Genomic DNA, 25,210 nt, shown 5'->3' with positions numbered 1-25,210 from the left:
CCGGGATAGCCCACAGCTGCACATTGAAAGGGAAGCGGTTGACCCTCTGACTCAATATCTATTCGGGACACCCCGAAAGTGCTACCACACTATAGACCCAGTCGGGTGCCTGCTATGGAGGGCCACCAACAAGCAGGGTATGACTCTACTATACTCACTTAAAATGCAGCTAGCGCTGTGTGGATGGTTGTCAATGAGACAGGAGAGAGAATTTATTTGAGCAATGCAGTCTCTGGGCATAGCCACACTCGGAGATTACTACAACAAGGGAGTGGTGAAGGAATGGGACACACTTCAGACAGACATTAGCTGCCCCCACGATTACAAAATTCAATATTTTTTGCGCCAGGTATGCGGTGCGAGCCGCATTGGGGGAGGAAATGTTAGAACCTAGGGAATACACTCCATTAACATATTTACTGTGTGCTCAATCCCCACAACATGCGATTTCGACACTGTATACCCTGTCCAACACTGGTATGAGCACCGCAAGCATGAAAGCTCTGCAAGATTGGTGCATCTAACTAGGGTTAGATATCACAGAAGGACAGTGGACATAGTGCAGCGTGGGCACGAGGTCTATTTCACAAAATGGTAGACACCGTTTGATACATTTTAAATTTTTACAAAGGGTGTACCACACGCCGGCACGCTTATATAAGTGCATACTCCGAGAAGATGACAGATGTATGCGATGCGGGGCAGCGACTGCAAACTTTGCACACTTCGCGTGAGACTGCCCCGGTATTCAGATGTACTGGGAGGCGGTTCATGCTGTGTTGCAAGACATTGCAGGGGTGAGCCTTAAGTTGACCCCTTTGGAAGCTTTGCTGGGTTATGTCAAAGAATTCCCCAAAAACTTGCGAAAGCTACTTGCCCTGGGCATTTTGATTACAAAGCGTAGAGTTGCGCTGAGATGGATGAGGGGACCTATGCCCACAATAAAGGAATGGTGCGCTTATTTGACCTATTGTATTATACAGTCTGAAAACTTTAATGCTCTTATGCCTATGCGTTGTAAACCAAAAGATAAATGGACCCATTCAAAGCAGATCTCACCCGCCAATCCGAGACTGAAAACGTAGAAGAACAGGACAGAGCTGGTATGGGCTAACTTAACCGGAGTGGGGGGAAAAATATGGGTAATGCTTCGCATTGTGCTGGTCATACTTGGTGGTGGGGCGGGCCGGATTCGTATCTTGAAAGGCACAAGCTCACCCCTGGTTGTTTCTAAACAGTGCACAAGAAACAATGTACAGGGTAACTCCTCTTCAAAGTATAATGGAAAATGATTGTAATTATGATGTCAATGGTATGTCACTATTTTTCTCCTTTGCTGCTGCTGCACCAAATGTGATGATCAATGGGATCACCGTTTACAAAATGAAAATAAAGTTTAAAAAAAAAACATCTGGGATGAGTGGATCACTGACAGGTCATGAACAAAGTTGGCAACCTGTACACAGTGTACATTTTCAATATGGATATTTAGGTCACCTAGCACCATGAAATTGGCTGACTGGAGGCAGCTAATAAATCCAGCATTAAATTCATGAACTCTGCTACTGGACCTGCAGGCCGGTACATCAGTAGCCCTGAGAATGTAAAAGTATGGGAAAATCCAATAGAAAAGGCCAAACTTTCACTGCCTGGGATTGACATTGTAGTGACCTTACAGTGCAAGTCCTTCTGTACAGTTATTGCAACTCCTCCACCCCTCTTGCCAGACCGGTCGCACCTGGCCATAGCAAATTCTGATTGCAGGGCTTCTACAATATCAGGGCCACTTTCCTCAAAGCCATGTTTCTGTCAAAAATGCAGCAACTGGCTGAGTTTCCTCTAAGAGAGTAAACCGTTCTAGTTTATGCTTAGGGAGGGATCAACAATTGACCAGAAACATTTGCCAGGTAGGCATTAATTGGCTCTCATCCCTCAGAGTTCCTTTAATTAGTGGGATTTTAATTAGTGGGATGCCAGGATCTAGTGATTCTATAGGCTCAGTCATGTCTAGAGAGTAGTGACAGATGTGGCATTTCCCCCTTAAATTAACTCGGTTCAGAGAGTGCAGACAGGTCTCCGACCATCTATTGAGGCTTTTCAGATCCATACTTCAGTATCTTATAGTTGTAGGTTTGCCTGGTTCCAAACGGGCAGGGGTCCTGGCCTGTTCGGGTTCAGACGTGCTTGCCTTTGGTGTGTCCGCTGCGTGTCCTCACGCAGGCCACCATTAAATAAAGTGGCCTTGCTGAGCACTAGAACACCAACAGACCGTGGTGAATAGCAGCACTAGAGAACAGACTACTATTGGCACTAAACACGGCCAGATATTCAGCTAACAGAAGAGCTCCCACACAAGATATTTCTTTAGATGTCTAGCCCCAAAAAGTGCAATGTGCAAGAATAGTACTGACCGCAAATACAATCGAAAATGTGTTAGAACGCTACAAGCAGTTGCAATAGTTAGAAGTTTAAAATGCCACTCACCCCACTCCTCAATGACCATACTTTGACTAAGCCAGTTTACTCAGGGCTAGAGCTGAACGTATAAATCAGATAGAAAATATAATGTATCCTGGTTGCTACAACAAACTATGCGAATAGGACTTGATCATGTCTTTTTAAGTATGATGACGTGTGTAAAATATATTCATCTCACACTTTCAATAATCCTAATACGAAGAGGGTATTGTTTGTGGCCCCAATGGACTTTCATGGAGTGTTGCTGCTTTAAAATGAAAACAAGAAGGGACATAGCTAACGTTGTCTAGATATTTGAAGACCTCCACAAAACCACATTGTAGATTGAAGCAGAACTGAACATAGGCTTCCGCAGTCTGTATGGTGCAGGGCCTTTGCATATTTTCCAGTGGCCTAGCTCAGTGAATTTTTAAGGTTCTCCTCATGAAATCTTGTTAGAAGGCCCCATTTTTGCGTGTTGTGCCCTGGAATGAACCATTAAGTATAATGGGGCTACCCTGTACCCCTCAGAACCTGGGTATGGTAGACAAGTACTACAATGTGTTCTGTGGGGTCATTCAATTGCTTGGTTTAAATGATAGACATTCATAATCAATCTCATGCGTAGTGTTAGTATTGAAGGAGAAGTCAAAGATCCACCACACACAAAAGTTACTTAATATCACATTTATATATCATTTGAATGTATCGTGTTGAATATGGCTGCTACATAATCAAATTCACAAAACAAAATTGAACAGACAGACAACAAAACAAATTGTGACAATCAATACAGAACTTACAACAAATTAAATAACAATTTGTACATTACAACATACAAACAAAGGTTTTTATGAAGTTCCGTCCCTCTTCAAATAGATACAGTTCATAATCCACCCTAATTTTCATTTAGTACTGGCTTAATGGGGAAGTGACTTGAGGACGTGAAGTAACTGTGCATCGACGTTTCGACCCAGGATGCACGTGCTTTTATGAGATCATGGTGGGTCTTCCTCAAAACTGGCGTAAAATCAATTAGACCGCCAAAATAAACTAGGTACTCATCTGGATTTTTTAATGAAACACTTGGATGATTATTCAGATTGGGTCCTTGGTCAGTACGGGTGCATACATATTTTAGTTATTCATATCCATCTGGAAGATTAATTGAAGCAACGACTACTTGAAGTGGACCAGCTAAGTGCAATGGTTCCAGGCAACAACGGGTCCGATGCTAAATAAATTGGCATGAACGTAGCCCTCACGCAGCCAGACACAAAATGAAGGAGACAACCGTTGGATTGCACGCGGTTTCACCGAACAGTCTGTTTTTTTGTTGGTTGTCTGCAATTCCAAAAGGCTCAAGATATCGAACAGAAGCTATACTAATTTATTACTGGGTAGCAGTTTCTTTCTTTCATTGGTTCACTTCGAGGTTATAGACGCGAAAAAGGATCTCAGTTAGCCAAGGAATTTCCAGTAGTTTGGGTTAGTTTGGACACAGAGAACATACAGCGCACACACTCTACTGGTAGTTTGGCAACAGAACCATGAAGGTATTCGTTCGTGCTGGGCACATTTGTGCACTTTTATTTTCGTGCAATTTATAAAATACTCATTTAGAGTGGAATTTCTTCAAGATGGTACACACAGCACAGCACGGAAACAACAGACAGATTTTCTCTCTCCGATTCCCAGCTCTGGGGCCGCATCATGAACTGCACTGGTTCAAAGACTCAGGAGTTTTTTTTGTATTGACACTGTGTGGTGCATACCCTAGCCATCCAGGAACACCATTTCTAACACACGGTCTCAAGCACATACATTTTGCTCAGAATTTCTTTGAGTTAATGCATGAACTGAAGACATCACAGTTCGGAAACCCTGAGCAAGGATTATAAGCTTCTATTTGTACAAATAAAACATGTTGCCTTGTATGTTGTGTGCTAAGAATTGTACCAGCTGAATTCTTTTCAAAGCATGCGATTCTGAAGACAGATTTCGATGTAAGAGGCATAGATAACCTCGGTGGTGCAAGCAAGGGACCGATAGAGGGCGCTGCCAGTTAGCAGGTGTTGTCCAAGGAATATTGGATGTTCGCTTTCAAGCATCACTATCCAAGTGAACTAGGCTTGGTTCCATGTTCCATTTCGGGAAATAGGGGCGTCTGTTTAAAGAATGATTCTATTGACATTGTACATGTTGTCTTATCAGTGGAATCACAAGTGAATGGCACCGACCAAGAGACAGCTGCAGGACTACCTTGCATTACAACTGCTTGCGTGACCTGTATGAGGAAATCTATAGGCATTGCTTCCTTCATGTCTAAAAACAAAGCATTTAGATTCGTCCACACCTGCATTTGAGTCAACTCATCTACATCTAATGTTGACAAAACAAGCAACAGGTGGGACAGAGCATGGCACTTTCCAGTCGAACACCCGGAGGAAATATGTTGTTCCACCAACAAAGTTCTTTGACCGCTACATAGATATTTTAATGCCCTTTCTCTTCTGTGGTCAAAAACACACAAGGAATGGTGTTCCAGGTCCATTACTCACAGCCCTGAGGGTATTTCCGGTATGGGAAATAGAAGGGTTTAGTGCTATTATTAAGCTGCAAAGTTTCAGAACTTACCAGCAGAGTGATAATTGAAGATCAGTGCAAATACATTACGATTTACACCATTAAAAATAATGTCTTCTCTATCCCCAAATTAATACTTTTAATACTTTTCTATCTTAATTTTAATCTGTGTAAAATAAATCAGAAGTGGGCGCTGGAGTAAATAGGTTTCTGTTTTTTAGGTCACGGTTATAGAAAGCTACTGGCAAGACCCATACTGTATTCTATACCGACAGAGTGGCTGGACACATCAACCACTATTGGAAGGTTTTTTAGGGAAAAAAATGACACATTACATGAGCGCTTTGCCTGCACACGCACTGTGGCCATATTGGACTAGTTTTTCTCAAGCTTTAAGAAATACTTTGCTGAGAAGCTCGCCTGCGCATGCGCATCCACAGCAGGCTCTACGGTTTGGAAACATTAGTTAAGTCAATTGCTCTCTCCGGTACCAAGGGGGACCAATTTTATTTTGCCATTGCCTGTCCTTTTTATCGTACACATACATTTGATTAAGAGAGCGGCTATGTTTGTTTGATGGACCCGGTTTTGTAAAGATCATTATTGCTGTACGTCACAATGTTTCTTTTGGGCTCCAGCTGAGAAAATGCTTTTTGTGCACTGCCATTTTTGCAGTTAAGTTTTCGTGATTGAAATTAACGAAAAATATGCACTTAAAAGTGGAACTGTGCAATCATGTTTAGTATCTCAGTTTTGTTTCAAAGATCAATTGGGGTCATTGATGCACACAAAGTTAAAGTCTATCCATACACAAACTACAATTTAACCAAATGACATCATTCATAGATTGTAAATCGTTGTCTATGCCTACTTAAACCCCTAAAGTTGGCTCATAAGTCAATCAACAATTTTGCTGTGCAAATACCATGTACTTCAATTCAAGATGATATCTTTGTGTATGTTAATATCAGTCTCATCAGCGTGAGCCATACAATGCCAGCAATGACAAATTCGGTACATTTTCCCTAACAACAAAACCCATATTGCTGACAGAGTAACCTGAAAGCTATGTGATCAGCTTCTGTGTCGTGGCCCTCAAGGTCTATATTGCTAGAACCTCTACTATGAAAGCTCAACGGAGAGCGAAGAATAATGATGAAAAGAATCAAGAGGTGCTCAAATGCTTAAAGAGTTCACTTTCCAATTAATGGGATGAAGATGACAAGGACGTAGATTGATACAGTATTCCCCTAGAAGTCCTGCAAGTGTAATCAAAGCAGAACAACCACAGACTGCAATTGTGAGGCATTATTTGTAGTACAATTCACCAATCTGCAGTCGGGAACAAAGCTGGGCCATTGTGTCTCAGTTGATGGACACGCATGTTAGAAAAGGCACTCAACCTTTTGTGCTGTAGGAGAAGCATCATTGGATTCACTCTTTTGTGGGCGAAAAGGAAGATGGCGGATTGAAGCCGTGCGCATGAGGACGCTCTCTGTGCCTTCTCTGTCGATGCTCCGGTGATCCGCTATTGACGACCCGACTGCCTCCTGACAGCCTCCCGCTTGCTGAAAAAGGCATTGTGCCTGTTAGGCTGAGGCTTGGTCTATAATAAGGGTCCCGCTCGGATGTTTCCGGCTCATAGTTTAATCTAACTAATGTGCCGTATTTCAACAGCGAGGCGAAGGGTCTTTGAAAGCCGTGTTGTGCGGTGGGCTTTTCAGCCAGCCCCGCTATGGATTTCCAGACGCTGCAACAGCCTCAATTATCACGGGCAATCTTCGAGAGCTGTGCTCGGACCTACACTGCTGTGCCCCTGGAGGAAGCATCGGGTCTTGAAATGGCCCCACCACACACCGTCAAAGGTCGGCGTAACAAAATCTCAACTTCTGCAAGTACAACGAGTCAAACAGTTGGCACTGCGGATAAGGACAAGGCTTCCGGGAACAAGGTTGGGAGCTACGTTACCGTTTTGTCATCAGGTGAGCCAAACCGAACTGTACACACCGCAATGACTGTTGGCGATAATTTTAGCAGGCACAGAGCAGAGGATGGGTCTGGGTCCAGGCCACAACTCGGGAAACCCATCTTGAAGTTGCTGAAATCTGGGCAGGCGACTGAAATACTTCGTACATGTGGACCCGAGAACTCCATTGCAGGCTTTGCGATGGCCGAAGTGCTAAACGTCGCAGTACAAGGGGGTAGGAACGGTGCAGCTGGCTCGCTTATTTTGGATAACACCAGTTTTGCATCTTCTACAAGTGTCATTACTCCTGTTGCAACGGTTGCCGCCAATCCCCCCCCCTGGAACTGGTAAGACAGTCAAACTAATAGTGGGCAGCCTGGATAACGGTACTATATTGGAAAACCTTGCTGAGAAAGATGGCTTGTAAACATAATAACCACTATAGCTACAGCTTCTGGGCATATCGGTTATACTGGATCAAATGCGGAAGATCTTATCAATTGACCAGAGGCTATCACTGAACAATTAGTCAATGTTGTAGATACAGCCCGAACACCAATGGCTCATACTCCAACGAAGTTAGATACGGAGCAGCGTAATCTGGCATATGGCTCGGAGAGCAATCTATTAAATAACCCTGGTGGGGTGAAGGGTCCTAAAAATAAAAATGTTAACACGGTCAAGATGCCTAAGGGTGGCAAAGGGTGTGGATGGGGAGCAAAGCAACAAGTGACTAATGTAATGGGGCAATTAAAGGAGGCTTCTGCTAATACTACCAAGGCTGGTGTAGGGGTCAGCCCGCTACATAAATGGGTGACATCAAGGGGAGGTGAAAACTATTCTTTGAAGGCTATCAAATATCAGCAGCACTGTAAACTCTCCTATCGAAATAGAGGGAGACTGAGAAGGGGCTGGAGTGGATAACGAGCGGCAAGCTTCGGTGGTTGTACCTGAGAAGTTTGTATCCGCTCCCATCAGTGCATCATCAACATCTTCAGTTTTCTACCCTGCCTCAAGCCCCACAGTGTATTCATCAAGTCTGTCAGAATCGGGTATTAAGAGCCAAGAATTAATGAGAGAGGAGCCCTCACTATCTAGTATTATGCTAGCATTGAGCACTCCGAGAGCAGAAGCCCAGGAATACTACCAACAGGCTAAAGCCGATAGCTCCGATATTAAGCAAGCTCTGGCGGAGGTTACATCCAAAGTCAGCTTGCTTTCCTCCGAAGTCATCGATCTACAACGAGTGGCAGCCGTGGAAGTAACTAACATGTTCACAGTTAACCTTGTAAAAACACAGGACTCAACTGATGTTAATGCAATCTAGGATCGAAGATTTGGAAAATCGTCAGAGACGCCAGAATTTGCAGAGTTTCGGAATTCCAGAGGGTAGGGAAGGCAACGATCCACGTGCTTTCATAGTTAGTCTCTTCCAAAAAGCCTTCCTGGATTTAGCAGACTGGGATCTGGCCACTCAAGTTCAAAGAGCACACGGATTGTCATTATCAACTACTCATGGAAGCCACTCCAAAACAAACTTTGCTCGACCAATCCTCGTGTTTTTGGGTAATTTTTTACTGCGTCAAGCTACATACTTTAAGGCACGTCCAGCGGCACCAGTCAAGGTGGATGCAATGTCTATCTTTGTGCGCTCCAATTTATGTAAAGTAACTATGGACAAGCGGTGGAAGCTTCGCCAACTAATAGACCCTTTCTAAACTATTTGTTCACAGGTGTTTCTACAAGAGCCGGCACGTCTAAAAATCAAAGGATGGTTGACAATTTTTTTTTTTTATTGAACCGGATGCCCTAACAAGCTCTGTCAAAATGTCAAACAGTCGTCAAGGAATGATTTCAAGTCCTAAAGCAGCAATTACTGTATTATAAGAGAGGATGCACCTGTGAAAGAGACTTTGTTTCAATCGATACCCCTAAGAAATTTCTTTTTTTCTTAGTTTATTACCTCTGTTTTTCACAGGTACAAGTGTCACATTGGGAGGTTGGAGTACGGTGTAGGAATGGTATAGGTAGCGGAGGCTGATAGGGGTGGTAGAGAGAGGACGTCTTCGGCATGCTGTCATCATGGGACAGCAGGGAAGGGGGCAATTCCCTTTCAAAGTTACTGGGGTGGGTGTAGGATGCGGAAGGGAGGGGGGGCAGTTCTGGGAGGGGGGCGGCAGCCTCAATTTAGATATTCATACCTGGGCAAAGCACCAGTGGGAGAAGTACGTAATTTGGGGTACTGATGATTTGATAGGGCTTACAAATACCATTTAATGTTGGAATTTAAATGTATGTGTTGGAATGTGGCGGGACTCAATCAGGCTGGAAAGCGACGGTTAGTAACGGAAGAGTTGCATGTTTTTAAGCCCCATATATTAGGGCTTGTGGAAACTCACATTGCATATAAAGATAGAGCTTTATTAAAGCATTTGGGATATGATATCAGTGTGTACGTCGTAAACAATTTCTATTCGTGGGGTTGCTTTGTTAAAATCTAGGCTGTGTCGGGCTGTTGTCCTTCGATCACTAGCTGACTAAGGGGAGATGGGCAATCTCCCAAATGATGATCCATGGGCGGAAGGTCACAATATGCATGGTATACGGCCCGAATATTGATTGTCCAGATGTTATTTATCACTTGAGTTCGGAGTTACTGAAGTGGTCTGGCGAAATGATTGTGATGGGTGATTTTAATTGCATACTTGACAGAAAGATCGATCCCACCAATACTACCGCTCGTGCTAGAATGTGTAAAACTAGAGCTGCTATTTTAGAGCTTCTTCACTTGCATCAGTTGGTAAGACTCCTGGAGGAGGTTATTTCCAAACGTACCAGGTTATACTTTTTACTCTTCGCCACACAAACATTACTCTAGGATTGACATGATATTTGCTAATAACACCATTTTGGAAAATGGATGCCCAAAAATCACATCAGATCATAACCCGGTCATGTTAATAGCGCAGATACAGCCAAGTGTCCAGGAGCCAATTAGGCATTTCAGCTTTCCCAGACACCTTCTTAGTAATTTCGAGTATGTGGAGCTTATGCGAACAGTACTCGAGGAGTATATAGATAATAATCTGGGCTCAGCGTCAATTGCAATAGTGTGGGATTGCCTAAAAGCCTATGCTAGAGGGGTCACTTTACAATATATCATCAAGCAAAATCAGCAGGCCTACCTACGCCAGTGGGAGCAGGAGCAAAAGCTTTGTCTATTTGGAGCGTCAGCATGCTACAGCTACTGCTGCAAAGGATGTGGATGAGCAGTCGATATACCAACAGGTTGTTGAAGTAAGGGCCAAGTTAAACACACGGTTGAGGGATAAAGTTGCTAATAATTATCATAAGTATAGAACTAAACAATATGAAAATAGTGAAAGAGTAGGCCGACTGCTGGCTAATCAAATAGCAGATCAAAGGGCCAAAACTCACGTTAAAATGAATAAAGGGGTGGACTGCTTGACTTACACAAGTCCTACGGACATAGGCGAACAATTTAGGCTGTTCTACGCTAACTTAAATGGTAATCCAGGTAGCTTCAACCAGCATACTGTCTTAGATTACATGCAGGAGTGTGATATCTCTGTTTTAAGTCCGTTGCTCTCCGAGCCTTTGGAAAAAGAGATCGATGTGAGTGAAGTAAAGGAAGCCATTAATGCTTTACCAGCTGGTAAAGCAGTCGGCGAGGACAAGATCCGGCTGGAATTTCTCATAACTTTCAAAACTATATTGATTTCTATCTTCCTTAAGTTATGTAATTCTATCATGCAAGGAGAAGAAGTTCCCTCTTCTTGGAACGCAACTAATGTTGTTTTCCCCAAAAAGGGGAAGCCAATCGACGATATGAGCTTGTACCGACCTATAGCATTGATTAATGCGGATGCCAAGCTTTTTACCAAAATTCTTGCTGCACAATTGGCCCCGGTTATACATACAGTATACATATAGGACCTGCTGGCCTTCAGAAGACTCCTCAAGACCTGGCTCTTCGACCAGTAGCACCCCCCCTCCCCAGCGCCTTGAGACCCTCTCGGGTATGTAGTGCGCTTTACAAATGCAGTGATTGATTGATTGATTGTCTCAGAGCAGCAACATGGCTTTGTCCCCGGAAGAGAGACTGCTGCTCACATCAACATGGCAATTGCTGCATTTGATGTTTCTGGTCAATTGGGTCAGCAGATGGGGATGCTGATGTTAGATGCCGAGAAGGCCTTTGACCGAGTGACTTGGTGAGCATTATGGGCATCTATGTCTCTAATAGGTCTCGGTCAAAGGTTTATCTCGGCAGTACTAAAGCTGTATAGACGCCCAACAGCCGCAATTAAACTTCATGGCCTTTCATCTTTTTTTCAGTTCAAAGGGGCACGCGGCAGGGCTGTCCGCTATCCCACTTATTGTTTACCATATATATTGAGCCTTTTATTAAGCACTTCATGCTAAATGGTGATATTTCTCCAGTCACTTTAAAAGGGACAGATTTAAAATTAACCGCATATGTAGACAGTGCTATCTTCTCGACTAACCCAGTTAATGCCATGGCCTAGATATCCCATTAAGCACAGCAATTTGGTTATTTTTCCGGTTATAAATTAAATGTGAATAAAACGCAGACAATATTAGATTTCCAACTTGAAACTCCCTCAATAGCCCTCGGGTCACAAGGACGGCTACTTATCTGGGAGTTAGTCTCAGCAGTCAAGTTAATGACATTATTGTATTAAACTATGAACCATTGCTGACAAAAGTAGTGGCAAAGTTGGGATGCTGGCACCAGTTACCCCTTAGCATAAATGGGAGATGTAATGTGGTCAAAATGAATGTTCTTCCGAAGTTTCTGTACTTTTTCCATACAATCCCATTAAAAGTGCCATCCACTTTTTTTTATTTAACGTCTTGACAGTGCTGTTGGCAGTTTTATCTGGGGATATCGACGGGCCAGAGGAGCTATCCGATACTTATATAAACAGGGTGGATTTAATTTAAGCTCCCGGATTTTAAGCTGTATTTTTGGGAAGCATTCACAGGGCGAATACAGAGCTTACTTAGAGTAACTGATACTAATCCTAGTTGGCTTTCATATCAGTTGGCTTGTGGACCTAGTACCGTTTTTTTACTTTACAAAACATCTGATCCCAACTATTTCAAGCGGGTACGGTTTAAGGTAGTTAGGGACATTACTGCTATATGGCATGAAATTTGTAAGGCATATCGATTACTTGATTTACATGGTTATACTGCATTATGGGGGAACCCTCCATTGCCTAATATATTCCACGATCAGATCGGGAAGGAATGGCAATCTAAGGGTGTTGTGCGGGTGGGTCAGTTATATGATGAACAGGGATTGCGAACTTTTTTATCTTTAAAAGAAGTATTTGATGTGTCAAACTTATTTATTCAAGTACATACAAGTTCGGGATTATTTCACTTGCGGATGGGGATTGTTAGAACTATCTAATTCTTCTGAGATCCTGTCTACATTTTTTGGTACTAGTGGACGAGGAACTATAGGGAAAAACGTACCAAAAATTAATCGAGATTGTTAGCGATGATGGCATACAAATCGCGGCTAAACTAAGCCAGATTTTTAACTGTGACTGTAATTAAAGAGGAAATACAGGATTCCCTTCAGACCATTGATTTAGCAGTAACATCCGTCAATCTGAAACTACAGCAACATAGAATTATTTTTATGCTTTATTATACCCCTAAGCGAATGTCTAAATGGGCAAATAATCCAACTGCCACTAAAACACACTGTCCGAAATGTCAAGAATATGCCACAGATCTACACCATATGTTGATTGCATGTCCATTGTTGAAGGATTTTTTGTCTAACATAACTCTTGCTCTTGCAACCTGGGTTGGCTATGACAATCCGGTTTCTGGGAAAGAGTTGTTATTGGCTATTTTCTCAGAGCTTGATGGTCTTACGAAATCTTTTGCTTCTATTATTTCGGCCTGCGCTGGTTTATGTATTGCTCGCTCTTGGATCCATAGTGCGTGTCCAAGCATTAATGAATTTTGGTTTTTGCTGAGTGAGATTTACGAAATAGAGACTGCATTGGCAAAAGTCAGAGGCCCTCGGTCTTGGTTAACATTTTGAAGGATATGGTCCTGTCTTCAATGGGATTAAGGATTTCATGTATTTTTAGTATCATTCTTTTTATATAACTGCTATTTTTGATTTTATGTCGCTGATTGTAAGTAGATATATTCATATTGTGGTTGCTTTCGTTTGTTTTTCTCTTTTTACTTCTCTAATGCTCCTCTGTGCTCTGTAAATGATTATCGATTTGTTATTATTGAAATGAATTGTTAAAAACTGAACTTTTTGTCTTAACTTCTCATATTTGCTCGCTTTATATAAATATAGGGGTATATTTTCCAGAAAATGACATCGCGCTGTTGCTAGCCATCTTGCTGCACCGAGCTGTGTCATTAGGAAAGTGCAGGCATGTGTTGTATTTACAACAATAGGACGTATCCCTGTGCTTTCCTCCTCTGGCAATTATCTGCCTAGTGCAAATGCAGGCCCTCTTGCACCATGGTTGCAGGAATTGTTTTTTTTAGCAGGAAGGGACACCTTCCTGCGCCAAAAAAATCATCGATGGCAAAAAACGAGGAAAAATAAACGTATTTCTCCTTGTTGCCCCACTGTAATGCTTCCCCTGGGGAGGAGTTAGAATCTGACACATTCCATGTTCACGAAACCTTTCAAATCTGGGAATGGATCAGAATCCTTGGGTGTTGTGTGGAAACGCCCGTTTCACGCAGAGCAATGTGTGAAAGGGGGCCATATTTACAGGGCATTATTTAAAGTATAGCTTCATTAGTAACATTTAATACATTTTCTAATACAAGTTTTTTTGTTTGTGGTAGAGCATAATTCCAACTCTCCCTAAATGACCCACACTTAAATTATGAAGGAACTACATGTTTGGTGGAAGCCAGTGACTCTCAAACACTTTGCTAATTAGATTGAGGGGTTTGGAAAAAATACATCAATGTTAGGCAGTTTAAAATGATTGATGATATAACTTCCAAAACATTAATTTATGCCATTTATACTATTCAAAGGTTATTGGAAGCTGCCAACCTTTACCGCCTTATTCCTAATCCACCTCCAGACCAATGTCTCTGGCTCAAACCGCTCACATATTTTCCACCCAAAAGACTTTTAATTCTTAAATTTCTTTGGATTGCATAGAATTACATGAATTGATCATACAATGCGGAATATTGCTGTTTGGGCTTGCATTGCTTTTCAATTGATCGTAACAAGTGTATGCTGGAAGTTGGCCCAGACTATGCAGTATTTCTGTGTCTTTGTTGTTAGTTAACATTTATTGGATGTGATCTGTGGAGCAGGTTATGTTAGCGGGCATCGGGTATTTTCCCGGAGGCTGGAAGGGTGGTGGCCAATTTTGCCTGGTGAGAGCCGGTTTTAGGGCACTGCTGCAATATTGGCCCCTAGCAACAAAAGCAGCAATGCTTCACACTTGCTCCCCTCTAACCCCAGGGGGGGCTGGTCTGTAAGAATTGCCAGGGCTGCTTTGGGTTCGCAGTCCGGTCCTGATGTTAGCCTATTTCACAATTGGTTCAGAGTAACCGGATTGGTATAGGTTACTTGGGATGTAACAGAGTTCAAGCACAATACTAGCGGATTTCAACTTATGCCATTTCAGTTCTGCATCTTTTCTAACAAAAATGTGGGAATGTGTGGCGGATTGGTGGATTGGTGTCCGAATAGTGCAGCTGCCGATGGGGACTAAGATGACCTGGATTTACATAGGAAGGTGCATATTGCCTGGAACGAGGCCCAGTGCTACTTAGTAGTATTAAATTGCTAAGGGATGCTAGATGTCTCAAATACATCGAGATGCACAGCGCAGGGTCGCAATGACAGAGGCAGTATGTACAGGTCGGGCTCCGAGGGAGAAGCACCTAACTTCCGAAGAGGGTGACAAAGTTTCAAATAGGTGGACTGTATCTCTTACTTCTGATCCCTAGGTATAGGAATTTGGATTGCCTTGGTGGGAGCTTACGCGTTTACACGCCGGGCTAGGACCTGGAGGTCACAAGGGTCCTGCTAGTAGAAAAACTGGATGGTCTGGATGCTGCACTCCTCTACATGTAGGTACCAATCAATGACAATGGATAGTGCTTTAGTTGTATAGTCCTTATTGAGGTATGCTCCTAGTGTAAGTGGGAGTCTTCTCCCCCCTCACAGCAGAATTTATCAAGGCTAAGACACTTAAAAAAAGTAATACACAAACTAGACATATGGTACTTACAGAGGGTACATTGGGCACAGAGGGGTATTTGCTATTTAGCCTAATAAGTTATGTTTTGAAAACCCAGCATTAAACCGTGACTTAAAGCTAGTGATCATTCCCTCTTGTCCTTTCTGTTGAATGACTCTTGTCTTACCAGTCTTCTGCATTTCTTACTCTCCAGGTGTAGCCTACTCTGTCACAGGCCTGTCTGCTTTACTCTATATTATGGTATTCCTGCAAACAGCTCACACCACACCCCATAGATCACTACCACTTCTTTGAAGCCATATCCCTGTAATCTAACAAAAACTAACCTCCTCTAAACTATCTCCACAACCCACCAGCTATCTCCATGGACTCACACTAATGAAAAGACAAATTCGAATAAACAACACAATAACTACTGCGTGCTACCGGCCATACAGCGCTTCAACACCTCGTCAGGAGTAGTAAGCACTATACAAATTCAATTACATAACGTACATAGTAGAATGGACCATATGCTGAGGTCAGCAGCTTCAGCCACATATTTTGAATTGACGAATGCTTTCAGGTTATACTCCCATCTGGGCTATTAACAGGGGAAATGTAAAAGCGGAGTTGCTGCTAAACTCACTAAAAGACCAGTGTTCAAAGGGGATTTAAAGGAGGAGACAATGCATGTTTTTGAGAACAATGAAGGCACAAGGCTTAGCAAGGGTAACCAAACGGACGCCCTTAATATGGTTACAAGGCAATAGAAATTGGATTTATTACAGAGACCAGAAAAAGACGCGAGACTGCAAATGCCAAACTGAAGCGGGAACACCTGGAACCTGACCACCCTTCAAAAAGATTGAAATCTGAAAAAAGTGTTTGCCCTCTCTTTCAAGTAGACTTTGGAGACCGGTCAGACAACCTCAACACAGAGGGGGGGTGGGGGGGGGGGGGGGCCTAGTCTGGTTAATATATTAGACTGCCATCTAAAGAGGTAATTTCCCCCACACAGGCGACTGCCATAGAGCATAAAACTCTGGCTGTAGTCTACACCCAATCGGTGATAGATGATTACCTGTTCTATTATTTGAAGGGCACCCACATTTAAACTAGCCTTCCCACTCTGCAGGATAGTCATACCAGTGCTTTAAGTGGGCCGGTACTCCGATTTTTTTTGCCGTCAGTACCGGCACTTATCTGTAGCCAGGGGGAGTACCGGTACCCTGATCCTCGGCACGGCAGGCTCAGGTTAGTTTTCTGCTCCAGTGCAGGGCAGACACCGCTCTGCTTCCGAGGAGCTCGTAATTAACTCGGCTGAAGTTTCCTTTTCCAGAGTTGCTGGTGAAGATTCCAGCAGCGCCCATTTGAATGTCCCGAAACTGCAGGGGGGTGAGAGGCTTGGGTCACGCTGTGATTAACAGGACAGGGTCTCTAGATACACCCTGCACTGTCAATCAGATGCGCAGCGACCATTCGGGTGAAAGTGCCATCATGACTTTCATTTTGTGTTATGAGTTAATCTGTTTTTTTTTTTTTTTACATAAACACATTTCTCATGTGTTTTAATACGTGCTACAACTGGTAGAGAAGTCTATATGTATGATGATATTTTGCCCTTAGCCCCGCCCACTTGCCACACCTCTATTTTAATGAGTACCGACACTTATTTTTCCCCATTTAAAGCACTGATATGTGCTCCATAAGTGGTTATGTTAACAATGGAACGTTTGGGGGAGGTGGGGGGTGTGACCAAGGTGGCTACCTGGCAAGTTGCATAAATAGCGAACTCCGTCCCAGCGCTGATTAGTCCTGTGAACTGGTAGCGCCAATCCCCTTTCCAAGCATGCAGGACAGAGGAGAAGTCTGCATGCCCACCCGCCGAATCTGTCCTGGCAGGCTTTTGAGGCTCGGATGGTGAGCGATACGATTACGGCCTGCTGACCACTGAGGACAGACGGGTATGCTGCCTAGAACGCCTTCATTGCGGGAATGCGTTAGCTTGAGGACCGGGGCAGCGAGTGTGCTGTATGCCCCTGATACAGGTCAATGGTCCCATTGTTAATAACGGAGACCGGATGTAACGTACGTCATCCAGGGGCCAGGTGTGGCCCGCGGAAAGTTAATATATGGGAGTGAACCGCACGAGGTTCATCTCCGACACAGTAAGTATTGTGTCACCACATGTATACTTGTGCGCAGCGAGCAACAGGCCATTGACGAGGTCTGATCCCAACACTACCCCTCCCCACCCCCTCCCACAAGGGGGGGGGGGGAAGGGGACGCAGACCGGAGCCCCCCTCCTCGGGCTGGCCGGAAGTGACGCGCAATGCGTGTCACTTCCTGGGCCTGGTGTGAGGGGGAGCCTTCCCCCACCCTCCTGGCAACCTCAACCTGGTACTGCCCAGGGACAGGGCCGGGGCGGGGGGTGTAGCAAGACTCACCGTTGCTCTTGAGAACCGCACGACGACGAAGAGGCCGGGATCGCAGCGCGAGGCAAGGACGACAACCGGTGGTGTCCGAGGCTGCGACCGATCAAATGGCGAGGTGGCCCTGTGGCTCGGATGGCTAGGAAAGGTTTGTGGCGGGAATGAGGAGTCCTGGGGGCGCGCGGGAAAGGAGCGATTTTGAGAGCTACTAGGCCGCAGGGCCTGGCCGAATGAGTGATGGAACGTATGCCTAGCGTTGGGCCACCCCGGCGACTGCTGCTAGAGTCGCTCTGTTATAATTGCACGTCGGATACTCGTGTTCAAGAGGTACCGGTTAGATCCATTGATTTATATCTCGCGCGACGCAACTCCCGCCCCCCGGGCATCAAATGTATGTGTCTAGCTGTGCATTATGGCACTGGGATGGATTAATCATTGGCAGCGGTCCTCATGGCCAGAGGCCGCGCACCCGGTGTGTGGCATCGGCACCGTCCGTACCCCCCCAGCACTACGTGGTGTGAGCTGCCTGGGTGCCCGCCCATCGCGGGCAGCGCAACCCCGTGGCACTCCATGGATCAGTCGCCCCCCACCCCCTCCGGTGGCTGCGATGCAGCGAGGGTTGGGAGAGGCAAGCATTGGGCGGCGGCGCATGGGTAGAAGGTGTGTTGCCCTGGGTGCGCTGGGGTGAGCGGGGCCTAGTTGTTGGCCGTGTAGGCTGTGAGCGGTTGCGGGTCGGTGGAATCGGGCCGCGTCCGCATTCGCGGGTCGGTGCTCGTGTGAGCCAAGCCAGGGGGTCCATTTAAATACGGGGCCCAGGGCAGGGGACGCTTGAGCGGGTAACACGGGTTTGAGCACCAATGCCCTGTGTGGAAGTGTGTGCGAGGCTTATGCAAGGTGCCACAAGACCTCGTGTCGATTTCACGTTCGAGCGTGTTTGAAGTAATAAGTTAACAGGGCCTTGTGTAGGGTGTACACGAGGCTGCTCATGTAAGGCGCTCCAATACCTCCGGTCGTTTGTGCTTGAATGTTTATTACGGCTCCGAGCTTCCAAGGGCTTGGGTAATGTAAATGCGATGCTAATGAAGGCGCTCGCACGGCGCCCTTTGTACGGTGAATACGACGCTCAGGTAATGTGCTCCTATACCATGGGACGATTTTGTATCCGATCGCTATTATGGCACTGGCGCGACATAGTAGCGACAGGTTGGTGGGCTGCACAAGAGGTCGGAGACCAAGAGCTATGCTCAACAAAACTCTTCTGGTTTACGGACGCGATGCAATGCTCGCAATGCCCGATGATCGCGTACGGGTTGGTTGGCTGCGCAACAGGGCTGGGACCAAGAGCTATGCTCAATGGCAAATCTCGGGCCTGAGTCCCGCAAACGCTGTCAAAGTGTCATACGTTGGTTAATTCAAAACCCTTCTTGATTACGGACGCGATGCAAGGCTCGCAATGTCCATTGAACGCGTACAGCGCTCCAACACCTCCGCTAATTTGCGTGTTATATTAGGCACCAGGTTGGTTGGCTGCCTAACGGGGCGAATGCGCGAGGCATAAATCGTATGGGCACAAGAAATTGCCGCCAATTCCTGCAAGTCGGGTGAGTCACGTGGATCCATGGCTTGAAACCTGACCCACATGTAGGCATGGTCACGAGAGGCGCGTTAGGTCGCCAGGACATTACGTCACCCCCCTTCCACCTCGAGTCTAGTTGGCACGGCGTAATGGTACGAATCTTGTAAGCTCCCCGTGCTTAAAATGTGTAACGTAAATAAGGTGTTCATGTAAAGCGCTCCAATACCTTCGGGTCGAGTTCGCGCTATATATTTATGCAACATGTATTGCTGGCTTCCTATAAGGCGGATACATGATACAAGTGCATGCATTGTTCACATTACGCGATTGCGGGCATTACTGAACCCCCCGCACCTCAATGGATAATCTGGTGCGGTGCTCGCGTGATCCAGTACGAGGAGCGTGTAATATGGTACGATTCTCTTAAGCACCCCCTGCTTGAAGGTGTAATGTAATCACGGTGCTCATGTAAAGTCCTCCAATACCTTCCGGTCGAGTTCGCGCTATATAAATATGCAACATGTAATTGCTAGCCTCCTATAAGGCAGATACACGACACAAATACATGCATTGTTCACATTACGTGATTGCAGGCATTACTAAACCCCCCCGCACCTCAATGGTTAATCTGGTGCGGTGTTCGCGTGATTTGCACGGGGATCGTGTTATATGGTACGAATCGTTCGCGCTCCCCGTGCCTGCATGGTGTAATGTAAATACGGTGCTCATGTAAAGCGCTCCAAGACCTTTGGCTTCGAGTTCGCGCTATACAAATATGCAACATGTATGGGCTGGCTTCCTATAATGCAGACACATGATACAAGTGCATGTATTATTCACAAGAATTTGCTCATGCCCAAATTCGCGCGCATCAGGTGATTCCGGGCATTACGACACCCCCTGCACCCGAATGGGTGATTTAGTCGGTGCTCGTGTCCGGCGCTCTAATAATTTTGCACGCATTACGGTTTGAGGTAATCACTAATCCACCGTGCCCGAATAGGTATGCTAATACGGGGCTCATGTACGATGACTGCGAGTTGGACGCTGTTTAAGGAACTCAGGTTCCGCCACTTGAGGTCGCGTCCGCATTATTCGATTACGGGCATTACTAAACCCCGTACCTCAATGGATAATCACCTCAATGGATAATCTGGTGCGGTGCTCGCGGGATCTGGTACGGGGATCGTGTAGTATGGTACGAATCTTTTAAGCTCCCCGTGCTTGAATGTGTAATGTAAATAAGGTGCTCATGTGAAGCGCTCCAATACCTTCCGGTCGAGTTCGCGCTATATAAATATGCAACATGTATTGCTGGCTTCCTATGGGCAAGATACATGATACAAGGGCATGCATTGTTCACATTACGCGATTACGGGCATTACTAAACCCCCCGCACCTCAATGGTTAATCTGGTGCGGTGCTCACGTGATCTGGCACGGGGATCGCGTTATATGGTTCGAATCTCTTAAGCTCCCCGTGCCTGCAGGCGTAAGGTAAATACGGTGCTCATGTAAAGCGCTCCAATACCTTTGGCGTCGAGTTCGCGCTATATAATTATGCAACATGTATCTGCTGGCTTCCTATAAGGCAGATACCTGATACAAGTGCAGGCATTGTTCACAAGATTTTGCTCCAATACCTTCGGGTCGAGTTCACGCTAGATAATTATGCAACATGTATTGGCTGGCTTCCTATAATGCAGACACATGATACAAGTGCATGTATTATTCACAAGAATTTGCTCGTGCCCACATTCGCGCGCATTGTGTGATTCTGGGCATTTCAGCACCCCTTGCACCGGAATGGGTTATTTGGCCGGTGCTCGTGTCCGGCGCTCTAATACTTTCACGCGCATTACGGTTTAAAGGAATTTCGGCATTCCACGCGCATGAATGTGTGACACGTTGCTCGTGTCCGGCGTTCCAATGCATGCGCGCTCATTACGTGATCCCGGGCATGACTACATCTCCCGCACCTGAACTGATTAATGTGGTACGGTGCTAGTGTCCGGTGCTCAGTTACTTTGGCGCGCAGTTGCGCTATGGACAGATGCTTCTTCCCCCCCCTCAACCGGTGTCTCGAGAAGGCATCGCTGGTGTGCGCACACAGGTTCCCGAGGGTCGCGGACCTGGCGGCTCATGATCTCACTCCCGTGCCCGAATATGTGTAAATATGGTGCTCATGCACAGCGCTGCTATACCTTCGGGTCGAGTTTGCGCGATATAGAAGGGCTATTTATAGCAATGGTCGCGCAGTCCGATACTGACCACACGCAACGCTTTGTAACCTTATTGACCATGCAGCATTCGCGACATTCAGAATAGGGCCGGTAGTTGCACCAAAGTTTACGGTTGGTTCCCACAGACTTGTCTGCCCCCAAGGTTATCCTCTAGGGGTTAGAACTCGAGACTAAGGGGGCATCTCCTGCTTCGGCGTCACAAATAAGCGACAGCTACGCTGGGGTGGAGTTACCATGCAGGTCCTGCCACCACCAGGCAATGGGATCAATCTCAGTGGGAACACGAAGTCCACGGTCTTGGGAAACTTCCAGCGGTAGGGCATTTAGCAACAGATAAAGTATCAGCGTGTAGGTAACCGACATCTGCTCTCCAGCAGCACCGCGCCCTGGGAGCATGCGCGTTGCCCTGACTCTGAGGCCTACCCATAAGGGGGCCGAGTAGCAAAACAAGTAAATAGGTTCCATAGCTGGGTGAAACCACCATCATTTGGAGATAGGCCCAGGTAAAATAGGGTTTCTTCATGTCTAGAGGACCATTGCGGTTGGGGGTATCCCCCAACAGAATCACTGGTCGCGTACTGCAGCTGCAGGAGACAGGGATCCTGGTTTACGGACACTTTTACCATGCTCAGGGAGTGCTGCCAGCCTACATATGGTGCTGCTGTCCCAATAACTGGGGTGTCAGCGGGGCAAACACAAGGGGACATTATGTCAATAGAACATTTGTCACGCCCAGGGTGCACTAAATCTCTACTTCAACGGAGCAGGAATTTGGCACCGCTGGTGATGCTCTGGGTTCGTGCCCCCCCCCCCCCCCCCTGCCACCCTAGTACTAGGGAGCATGATGGGAGGGGCGAAGTAGGACTTAGTCAATCCTCAATGCTTGAACTTTACAGACTGCGTGCAATGCTTAAGCCAGACAGATTCCCCAAGCTGTTATGCCTAGCGCAATGCTTAAGCCAGACAGATTCCCGAAGCTGGTATGCCTAGGGGGTTTCATCACTGAGGGATCTGTAGGGGCATAACTCCCATAAGGAATAAGGGATGGTGGGCAGGGGCAAGAGTCGCCCCTTGCCCATGGTCACGCGTGGGCAGCTAGGAGCACTCCTGTGCTCCAGGTTTAGCAACCAGAGGGGACTGGCCAAAGTTTAAGTAAAACCCTTCTCGCCTTAATAGCCAAAAAGGGCCGGCCCAGAATTGTGAAGAGGTGTAACCTTCCCGCAGGGGGGCGAATAGTTCTTGGCACATCTTCGCAGGCCCAACGGGTCCTTTATTTCAGCAGACCCTATCAGATTGGGATGGCGTCTCGGGCTTTGGGGACATAGATGGAGCCATCTACAATACCAGGAGCTATAGCTCACTGGTAAGTCTTGGGCCTGTGGATATAAGGGATCTCACAGGGTTTGAGTCCCGCTAGCGCGGTCACACTGTCAGGAGGTGGCAGAATTTCAAACTCCTCTTTCTGCTAGGATGGTTCCCTTCCAGCTAGTTGCAGGAAGCCCTAGTTAGGAGAGGTTGCAGGTAAGACTATAGCGGTTTGGTGGGGGGCCCTGGCTGCGACGGTGAGCCGCCTCCAGGGCTGTGGCGGAGTTACAGGGCGATCTGGAAGCAGGCCGGTACAAAGGGTACCTCTGCGCGGCACCATTGGGGGTGCCTGAGCCAAAACCGAGGAGCCTCGGGGGAGGTCCCGGAAGCCGTGTCGGCGCCCCGCTAGTCCTGCGGTCGGTTGTGAGCCTGAACAACCGGGGGCTTGCTAAGCGACGCTCCGCCCCGATAGGGGGGTGTGAGTAGAAGTTACCAACGGCACGTGATCGTAGAAAGAATCACATGGATGGCAGCATCAGCGGGCATCGCTCCCGCGCTGCCCGGCTCATCAGGCGGGCAGGCGACCCAGTTGGTTGCCTGCCCTTGGATCGCCCGTAAGATAACCCACCCATTACATATTCTGGAATTATGTAATAAACCTGCAGCATTGTTACCCAACACCAACTGTCTTGTGTGTGTCATTTGGGTAACCTACTATGGGGGAGGGGGGACAGCGGGGTGCCCCTGGGGTTACTATGGCAACGAGTGGGCCACACCCATGCACCCACACACACAATCCCTGTACCCCGCAAGGAAGCGCAGACATCCGTCTAGAGACTGCCAAGTGTGCACTGCTGCTATGTGTGCCCGCGACCTGCTGCGGTGCACGTACCTAGAGGGCGGCGAGTCACCCTGAAGCACAGTGTCCCTGGGACTGGTAAGGAGCGGCGAGAGTGCGGAGAGTCGACCCACCCGCACCGCCGCACGTTGCTGAGCAGGCCCCCGTCTTGCCGCATGTGCTCACAGGCGGCACCCTCCTGGCGACTGCCTGCTAGGAAGGCCTTGCTGGAGCAGCATGGACATGCAGCATACCAGGGGCCAAGAAGTGCTTACCGACTCCACTCGGCTAAGCAGGACGCAGAGGGGGGATAGGAGGAATAGGGAAACACAAAGAAGTCCCCAGGAGTACAAACGGGGAGGAGTGAAAAGGAGAAAAAAAAAAAGATAAATACTACAACAAGAAAAACAAATCAACAGGGACACAGAGCAAGAAAAAAAAATTACAAAAAGAAGGCAAGGAGCTCAAAGGCAACATGCGGTGGGAAGACAGACACAGAGGGGCGAAAAAAACAAAAGCGAGCAAAAAACGGACACGAGATCAAGAACAGACCCAGGAAAGCCACTGACCAACAAGGGAGAAGAAGCAATCGCAGACAACGCCACATGGCAGATGAAGATCAAGCCCAACCCCAGCAGAGGGCCTCAATGCGGCACGCCCTCACCGGGGTGCTACCACCGTTCAGCGAACTAGAGGACCCGGTGACAGCGTCCCCACAATAGAAGATCTGGATTGAACGGCTCAACAACTACTTTGTTGCCACAAGAGAGACAAACAGAGCCGTCAAGAGGTCATTGCTCCTCCACTACGCTGGGGACAAAATATTCAAATTGTTCAAGCATCTACCGAACACAGGTATAGCCACAGACTATGATGCTGATGTGAGAGCACGTGACGCCCATTTCAACCAACAGCTCAATCCAGATTGAGAGGTTCAAGCAGCGCCAAGCACGACAACGTGAAGAAGTCCATTGACATGTTCTAGACCCAGCTATGTGAGCTGGCCAGCACCTGTACAGCAGATAATCAGCCAAAGGAAATCAGGGAGCAAGTCATCCAAGGGTGCTGAGACAAGACACTTCGAGGCCTAATCCTGCGCCAGTCCAACAATCTTGGAAGACATCCTGATTTTGGCACGAACGCACAACCTGTCAGCAGCAAGGGCCAGCGAAATGGACCAGGCCCTCATAAGGGTCTAAGAGAAACCAGTTAACATCAAGGCGGAACAGGCCGACTCACTCTGGACAAAAACGAGGGGAGACATGGACAAAAGACAGATACCCCCCGACAACCAAGACGAAGTGCGGGTAATGTGAGCGTGACGAACACCCAGCTAACAAAAACCCTGCGCAGGGCCGTACTTGCACCAGCTGCGGAATTCCCAACCACTTTGAAGTGGTTTTCAGGAAGTAATCCCAAGGAAGAGACACCAGGAACCAGAGGCCACTGTCAAGAGCGGTACGCCAACTGTCCATTACAAACACCACCACAACCCCAAGGGGGCCAGCAGGCCGTACTCGAGACTTGAAGACCCCTCCACCGACGTAGAGGAG

This window comes from Triturus cristatus, chromosome 9, assembly GCF_964204655.1.
Source record: "Triturus cristatus chromosome 9, aTriCri1.1, whole genome shotgun sequence".
Lineage (NCBI taxonomy): Eukaryota > Metazoa > Chordata > Amphibia > Caudata > Salamandridae > Triturus > Triturus cristatus.
This window is presented reverse-complemented; position numbering follows the sequence as displayed.